The 8,601-nt window shown below is 28.5% G+C and overlaps 2 long non-coding RNA genes across 5 annotated transcripts in view; one reads left to right on the top strand and one right to left on the bottom strand.

Annotated features, from left to right (window-relative positions):
• Window positions 1-206: 206 nt before the first annotated feature.
• LOC114126187 (uncharacterized) lies at window positions 207-2,259 on the top strand. Its single transcript, XR_003592567.2, has 2 exons — window positions 207-422; window positions 1,316-2,259. It is a non-coding gene; the product is annotated as an uncharacterized LOC114126187 (long non-coding RNA).
• A 2,219-nt stretch (window positions 2,260-4,478) lies between these two features.
• The window catches only part of LOC126550188 (uncharacterized), a 42,122-nt gene continuing 37,999 nt past the window's right edge, over window positions 4,479-8,601 (bottom strand). For all 4 annotated transcript variants that reach the window (XR_007604225.1, XR_007604226.1, XR_007604224.1 and 1 more), the window contains one exon: window positions 4,479-5,872. This is a non-coding gene — a long non-coding RNA (uncharacterized LOC126550188). The remainder of the gene's footprint in view (window positions 5,873-8,601) is intronic.

Below are 8,601 nucleotides of genomic sequence, written 5' to 3'. Positions count from 1 at the left end.
AGCAAATCAAATGAATCATTCCGTATAACGTCGTCGTAACGTAGAAAATAATAATAATAATATCGTGACGGCCATTGTGCGCTTAACATATGTTCGAACGCAATGACCTTGAAGCTAACCTGTGAACAGCAGCTCGCTGTTGCCCGTTGTCCGTCGTGCGATTTTCAATGTAAATATTATTGTTATTGCGACGCAGTAAATATTGCGTTGGTGTGTTGCTGTGTTGCTGTGCATTGCGTGCCGATTCGAAACGCAATAATCTTAATTATTATTGTTAAAACGACGTAAACCGTTTTTATCTCTTCAGTGGTCAAATATTATTGTTACGAATACAAACGGCGTTTATAGTTCATTACCGTATATTATTAAAATAATATTGTAACGTCGATCTTTCAAAATGAATCCTGCTCCATTAGTACGCTGTAAGTAGAACAACAGAATTATGTTTCATACGTTTTTTATAATACTAATATTCGTTGAGGTAAACTAAAAATCAAAATTGTATGTAATGTCTGACTGCTGCCCTAGCAAATCGAGTTTTCAGTATAATAATGTCACAATAAGAGAATATTTTCACGATATTTGTCCGCAATAAAATACAAACGCTGCAATAATGATGATAATTTTGATTTTTTTTCCTTTTACTCGGAAACTCGATTAATACACGAGTAGATTACCAACGGAGGATAAAATATTATAGTTAACTAGTTGTAGCAAGGTAGTAAAGAGTTGCCTATTATAATTATGTGTATGGTACCATTAATCGATGCAATCGCTTACCATCGTACAAGGCGATAATGCCGATGTTTTGTTTATTTTTCTCTCGACGATAAATCGACGATCGATTACCTCTTGAATAAATCACAGTATTTGTTTTTTTTTTTTTTTTAGCTAATGGTAGTAAAAATGTTTATGTTAATTATTTATGTACTTAATGTATAATACAGGTACATTTAATTTAAATGACGATTTAAAAAGTTACTTATTCATTATTCATACGATTTTAAAAATGAATTTTAAACAACGTAGTTTTATAGATTCGATAAAAATTTAAAACTTTAAAGAAATAAAACAAAAGAGCAATATTATTGAAAAATATTGCGTCGTATTAAAGCCGTATGGAAGCAGTATTCCAATATTTAGAAAATTCGCATAAATTACTTATTGTAGGTATATATTTTTACGTGTATATATCTACTTTTTATTAACAATTTAAATATTATTATAATATAGATAGGCCGTTATTTCAATAATTTTTAAAAATATATTCGCTCTTATGTAGTAAAATAATGATTTTTTTATTTTTCTCTTACAGACGCCATGATAACCGGTGACGTGATAGAAACCACCATCGGAATGACCGGTTTGACGATTGCAGCTGCTGCGACCGGCTGGGGCCTACCATCGGTCGCGATGACTTCGGCCGCCGTCGGAGTGTACAAAGTGGTTAAGTTACTGTGGCGGATACAGAGGAGATTGCGTTAACGTTTTTCGTGACAATATTACGTTGTACACTACTATTATGTATACAGGACGATTCGTTAGACGCTCCTGCTCAATCATCCTGCTATGTAGTCAGCTTTTATAGGAATAAAATGTTTTCGTATGATTCAAATCTTATTAAATCACCTCTACAAAACCTGTATGAATAAAAAATATTAATTTATGATTTTTTTTTCTTAAGCATTTGAGTCAGTCTCAAATGAACGAATAATAGTGTGCCATATATATATATATATATATATATATACACATCAACATAGTAAATACCTATCCCCTCTTGTTCTTATTAAAACTTTACATGTTTAAGAATAACTCAATAAATTGTCTTTACAAATAATTATAAAATATTCGTTACGATCGAAAATTATTGAAAAATTAAATGCAATATATTAGAATGAGCGGATTACGTCGAGATGATCATCCTGTATACGCAAACTAATAGTCAGACGATTCACCTACAGCCGCGTCATTTACCGATTCGAAAGATGCGACAGTGGATGACAGTGGATTCGCAAAAACAGCCGCAGAGTAAAAAATCAACCGAATAATATTATAATGCAGGCCTAGTTGTAAACATAATATAATAACGCTCTAGACATACGTGTTTGTATACAATATGTGTGTATGATAATGCAGTAAATATTATATATTTATTTTTCATGTAAATACATATATAGTTTTGTTCAAAACGAAATGTAAATTTGTGTGTACATATAAAACTAAAATAAAAAATATTTTTACATTTTTTTTTCTATATATTATGTGCATAATATTATATATATGCTATTATGTAAATCGTTAAGTGCTATTACAACGACCATATCATGTCTTTGTAGACTTGTAGTTGTATATATATATACATAATGACGATCTTCTATTTGTATATATATATGTATAGTAAGTTGTTGTAGTTATTTCGTTAAAATGTATTTTACAAAATATCATATTTGCCGTAATTTTTACAAAACCAAAAACGATGTATACTCGTGTTTAGATCATTAAATATATCTAGGTATGTATTATTATGATGTATAGTCTACGCAATAGAATTATAGCGGAATGCGTGTTTTCGTCACGCGATATTGCATACAAGGTAATATTCATCGAAAATGTTCATCCCGTATTATCTTTTACATATATGAACTTATTTAAATTATGATTTTTGAAATTTAAATTTACTTGGTGACCATACTATCGAATATTTATTAGATTTGTTATGCGTAAGTCAATAAGGGATGTCGTGTGGCGATACAAACTTTTTTTTCAAAACTTTTTACTGTATCTAACTTTTTATTATTGTAAGCTATAATAATTTATTTTTTATTTTAAAGTTCAATGTATAACTAAATAGAAATTTATCCAGTTATTTCTGAGTTATTCAATTTTATTTTATAAGGATAATTATTCCTTTATATGATGATTTGGAAATTACAATAATATGTAATAAATATTAATCTATTAGCATTTTATAATTAATTTTTGGAGTTTTAAAGTTGTCTAAGTATAATACTAGACTAAGTATTATCGTTATGTCTTGTTTTAAATATTTTATGTAAAGCCATTTCTCTTTCATCTTGTAAATTTTATCGTAACAAAGGTAATATCTTTATTAATTTATTTTCGAGTTTATATATATATAAAAAAAAAAAAAATTTGCATTGTTATATTCATTTCTTAAATGACATGGAAAAAAATCTAATAAATATTCGAAAATATGTGTTCTAGGTATACATAGAAATACGAAAATTCAGTATTTAAATAAATACACAACTAAATCATAAAATGGGGGGGGAACATGTTTGAATGAATTACCTAGCTGTATGCATACACCGACGTCGCCACACGCGTACGACACGTCACGCGCGCATAAAAAATAATAATTTATCATAGACGAAAAAGTCACGAATTCAAACGATTACTTACCTATGTATAAACGTAGAACATACCAACAATGACATATTGTTTTATTTGATAATGTATATCATATGATGTGTACACAAAATTGCGATCGTCGAAGAAACGTTGTCTGGTAGTCTAGGTAGTATAGCTAGTATAGCTGCTGTATAAAATATATATAATATGGCTGATGACAAAATCGATAAGCGTGCGACAAAAATTAATGTGCGCAGATGGGAACATTATATAACTTATAATATCGTTATTATTATATCAATACAAAGTTACGTAAATCATTAACACGTCTCGTAAATCATACGTACGATATTGTACGAGGCTATATTAGCCGACTTCTCCCGGGTAAAAGTTCATAACCATTAATTAATTAATTGATCTTTTTTTCCGTTTTGCTGTTAAAATATACAATAATATAGAAACGTTAATAATAATAATTAGTTTTATCATTTACTTATCATATAGAAACGGTGGACACGTAAAGTAGGTATAGTTGTGAACCGTATTCCTATTTGTTGAAAAATATTTCATTACAATCGAAGTTTCCATTACATGGAAAACATAATATTTTGTTGGGACCGTTATCTTTCTTTAGTTTAATGTTCTTTGTACGACCTGAGATACCACAAGCAATCCTTTCCATCTTTCCCTTTCGAAATCCAATTCAATTGATGTGCTTCTGTCCACTGTTAAAATATACTTCTCCATACGTGTCCGAAAAATTTCAATCTCTTGAATTTTATGTGTGATATAAGGTAATATACCATTTTTCATATGCATATGTGATTATCGTTCTTAGATAATTTGTGTAAAGTAAAGTTTTTAACTTTATTAATAATAACTTAAGTTATGAATTAATAGAATGTATCATTCAAGAACAATGGAAAAGCAGTAAAAAAAAAAAAACGAAAATAATTATAAAAACTAGAAAATGATCGACTTCATTTGGGAAAAATAAATAATACGTCAAGTTTGGAATATTATAAGAGTGATTTACTTGAAAAAAAATACAGAGTAATCTTCTTATTAAAAAGTTCTTTTTATTTATAAAGTATTATCGTTTATCAACAATCTTATTAGATGGGATATGACTTCTTGTACATTATGTGATTATAGGATGATATCAATGTGACACTGTAATAAACTAAAAATTAATTTTATCGAAATCCTAGTTGTTCAGAAATTTACTTTCATGTATAATATTAGGTTACGGTATTATACCTTTCCGAACAAATACTTTTCCAACCATATGTTTTCGAGCTAATCCTATTCCGACAAAATTTGTTTTAAATAAATACAAACTCAAAATAATATTTACAAACGGTTTAATTTACAAATTCATACTTTTTAAGTAAATACTAGTACTTTCCTTTCAAATTATATTTCCAAATAAAAATACAGTCCCAGATAAATCCAATTTAACAAAATGTTTTCCGAATTTTTAAGTTAAAACAAAAAATGAGTCTCTTTTAAGATTAAGATTCGTGATAGTAAAACATTTCAAGTAATTAAAAATTATTAATTCACTTAACAATTAACAAGCATCATTATAATAATAATTATCGTGTTTATCTTATTTCCAAGTTAAATGAACTGAACGAGGTGCGTTAACAGATTACGTTAAACTACTGTTTTATTCAAACAAATTAGCTAAAACCAAAAGGAACTATATTGAAATACTTTAATTTGATTACTGAAAAATATTTAAGAAAAAGATATTAATGATCATCCTATCAATTATATGTGTTAACTTTGGACTTAAATGGCACTTTTGTTTTACAGTTGTACATTTTATTATAAAACGAAACATCATTATTTTTAGATTTTTTGCTTAAAGTTATACACTTTGAAACTTGCTCAAGTAGCGATAAGTTGTATTTTTATGTACATATTATTATAAACTTTTTAGTTTTAAATCTATTAGAGATCAGATCACTGACTATACATGTATAATGTATAATATCATTACAATAAGTGTATTTTTCGATCGTTACTTGGATACTTAAATTATCATAATATACATGCGCCAAATAAATATGTATAAAACAAAAATATCGAAAATATGTATAGATTAAAAACATAATGGATAATACGTTTTACTACTAAACCAGAACGCAGAGAAAAAATATTAATACTATCTTAATAACAAGGCATTGTTTTTAACGAACTGTAAGATAAAAATTAAATAATAAAAAGTGATTTTAAATCTTAAATCAATTTGTTTCAAGTAAGAAGCAATCCATTCTGTACCGTTGTAAAAAAAGTTTTCGAATTTCGATAATATATAATATTTCCAAAAAAAAAAAAAAACAAAAAAACCATCGGAAAAATAATCGAACTTTAAAACACTGCCGCTTACTGTTGGCGGTGTCAGCTTTCTAATCGATAATGAGCCGAACTGTAAACAACTTGATACTTTCGGTTCGCTTTCGCTTATCATCGCCGCTGCATTCAGAATCTAAAAATAAAAATAATACTATATTATCGTTTGACTAATGTATTGATAAACCTGCCATCTGATTGCCATCTACTCAGATTATCTAACCTATAACTGCTCATCACTACTATACATAGACATCGTTAGTACCATATTACGATAAGTAGATGTTAATTGACGATAATTATTGTTATTGAGCACACACATACCTATATAATATATAATACATATTATAATGTACATAGTGTTATATAATATTGTGCGGGTGTTAGTGCGAGATCCGGTTTCCGTAATCGACTAAATTATACGATGTCGGAAATAGCACACATGCACATATTATAATATATGTATAGTGTATTGTAGATAGGTACTACTATGTAATATGCAACCATTTCGTACGTACATAATACATAAGTATAAACATATAGTTTGCTGGTATGGTCGTAATTGTTTATTCCGTGACATTTTACCGGCAGAACTAAAACTTTACTAGTGAATATTTATTTCGGTAGTTATATATTTGTCGCTGTGTAGAGCTCAACGTCAAATGCTCTAAAAATGTACTAAATATACACGCAGTTATAAAATAACACGCACTTAGCAAAAAGAAAAAGAAATGCATATGTATGATTTATTTTTGGACCTTTCGATAGTCTTACATTATAATAACTATACAGTTATTATCTAACTAATAAGCGATCGTTTTGAGAGTTGATTGAGGAATTTAAAATTTAAAACACTCTTAAATTGACTTGCATTTTCCAATAAAGGTTAAAAATATTATATGCATCGCGGCACACTTACCAAAACTACCAAGTTGAAAATATTTGTTCATACTAAATCAGTAAATCCTTATGTTATTATATGCAGCATTGTAACCCCAACAGTACGGGACAGTTGTGCTAAAACGCCTAAAACTCATAAGTTTTTCAATCAAAAGTTCTGAGGACAATTTCAAATGCTCCTTGGTTTATTCGTAATAATGCACTTCATTAAAACTTACGGTTACCCACAATCAGGGTTTGGTATTAAATATAAAAATATCAGTTTTTTTAACCGAAAACTTTTGAAAATATAGGAACGGGAACCTTTACGAAACCCTTTTTTGATTTTCTTAGAAACTTAAATCAAAACCGGTATCGATATAATAATAGAGAACTTTTTGATTTTAATTTTATTGATCCATTTTTTATATTTATATAATAATATAATATTGATTTATTAAATTTGGTTAATGGAGTAAATGTACCTAAACAATATATATAATATGTATTATTATTTTCTTTTGCTATGATCCATAAGTATTGTTAATCGCCCCTGGCCCGTCAGTCGGTAAAAACCCATGGTTATAATTATATTTATGTTTGAATAAAAAATTGTAAAAAATACGTACTCGAGCAAATTTACATGGTATGTGACTTGGGCTAATGGGATATTACCTACTATATTGTTACTATACAGACGTTTATTATTGTTAACGAGGATTAGGAAAGACCCCGTGTAATGTAACATTAAGCCATATTAGTTTTAAACGGATGATACACTTGGTGTTTTCGACATCGCACAAGGGATATGTGAAGAGTCGGTATTTACGACAAGTCACTAGCTAGTTATATAACGAACATGTTATTCAGGGAGATTAGTTTTAAATAACGGCCCTGTAATCACACTATAGTGCTGTGACACTTAGCCGAATGGTAACGTTAGGAAAAAACCGTGTTTATAACTTTCCGGCAGACAGATAGACGACACGCGCGTGTGCGCGCCAAAAGTTTTCGGTAGCACAATACGATAGATTTAACCATAAACTCGTGTTGTCCGTAACACAATATACCAAGCAAAATGTATTTATAATGGCATGCACTCTCGTCGTATGCTACGGTACTGGTGATGCGTTAATTGTAAACTATTCGATTTATATTATATTATTATTATTTATATTTTTTATTCATATATTATAATACATATTATACAGTCATGCTTATATTTAGCATAAGTTCGTGCACGTATAAAATTGCATATATACCTATAATTTACTGTATATGTATAATTTGTATAAAGGTTCTATGGGTCGCACAAGTATCCATAAATTAGGGGGATTAATTACACGCAATTTATGCCGATTAATCTGGCACGTATATGTTTTATTATACAACGGAGACTTAGATGGGTATTTGGATTCAAGTAGTGGTGGGGAGGGGTCAAAATAAAAATATACTCTGTGACAGAAAATTTAATTATTAGTGTATTCGTGTTTAGTTTTAATTGTTTAGTACATATTATTAATTTATAATAATTTATTGGGCACGAGACAAGCCGAGTTTAGCAGAATAAGTATTATACTAGTGTGGCTAATAATCCACTGTAATACAAGAGGTTTATTTCGGGCACGCGTGATTTTATTAATAAGTCATTAAATATATAAAATACGACAATTTTTTTTTTTTAATTTTAACTGCGTATTACAATTAATTTTAATAATTAGGTATAATGAAACTTAAGGGAATTATAAATTATTTATAAAAAATAAAGAAGAAAATATAAAACTAAATTAAAAAGCCTGTATAGTTAAAAAGATAATATTTTTGATGTTTGTATGTTTGAAAGGATACTTTCTATGTCAAAATGAATTTTAGAGAAATTGGAATGTGATAATCGTAGCTCATGCTGAGGTGATAGACTAGAGCAAGTGACGATTAGGTGGGTAATGTCATAAACCATAGGGTCATTGTGGAGTGTGCAGAAAGGAG

The sequence above is a fragment of the Aphis gossypii genome, chromosome 2, assembly GCF_020184175.1.
Source record: "Aphis gossypii isolate Hap1 chromosome 2, ASM2018417v2, whole genome shotgun sequence".
NCBI lineage: Eukaryota > Metazoa > Arthropoda > Insecta > Hemiptera > Aphididae > Aphis > Aphis gossypii.
Note: the sequence above shows the minus strand (reverse complement) of the source record. Positions and strands in the feature narration are given on the sequence as shown.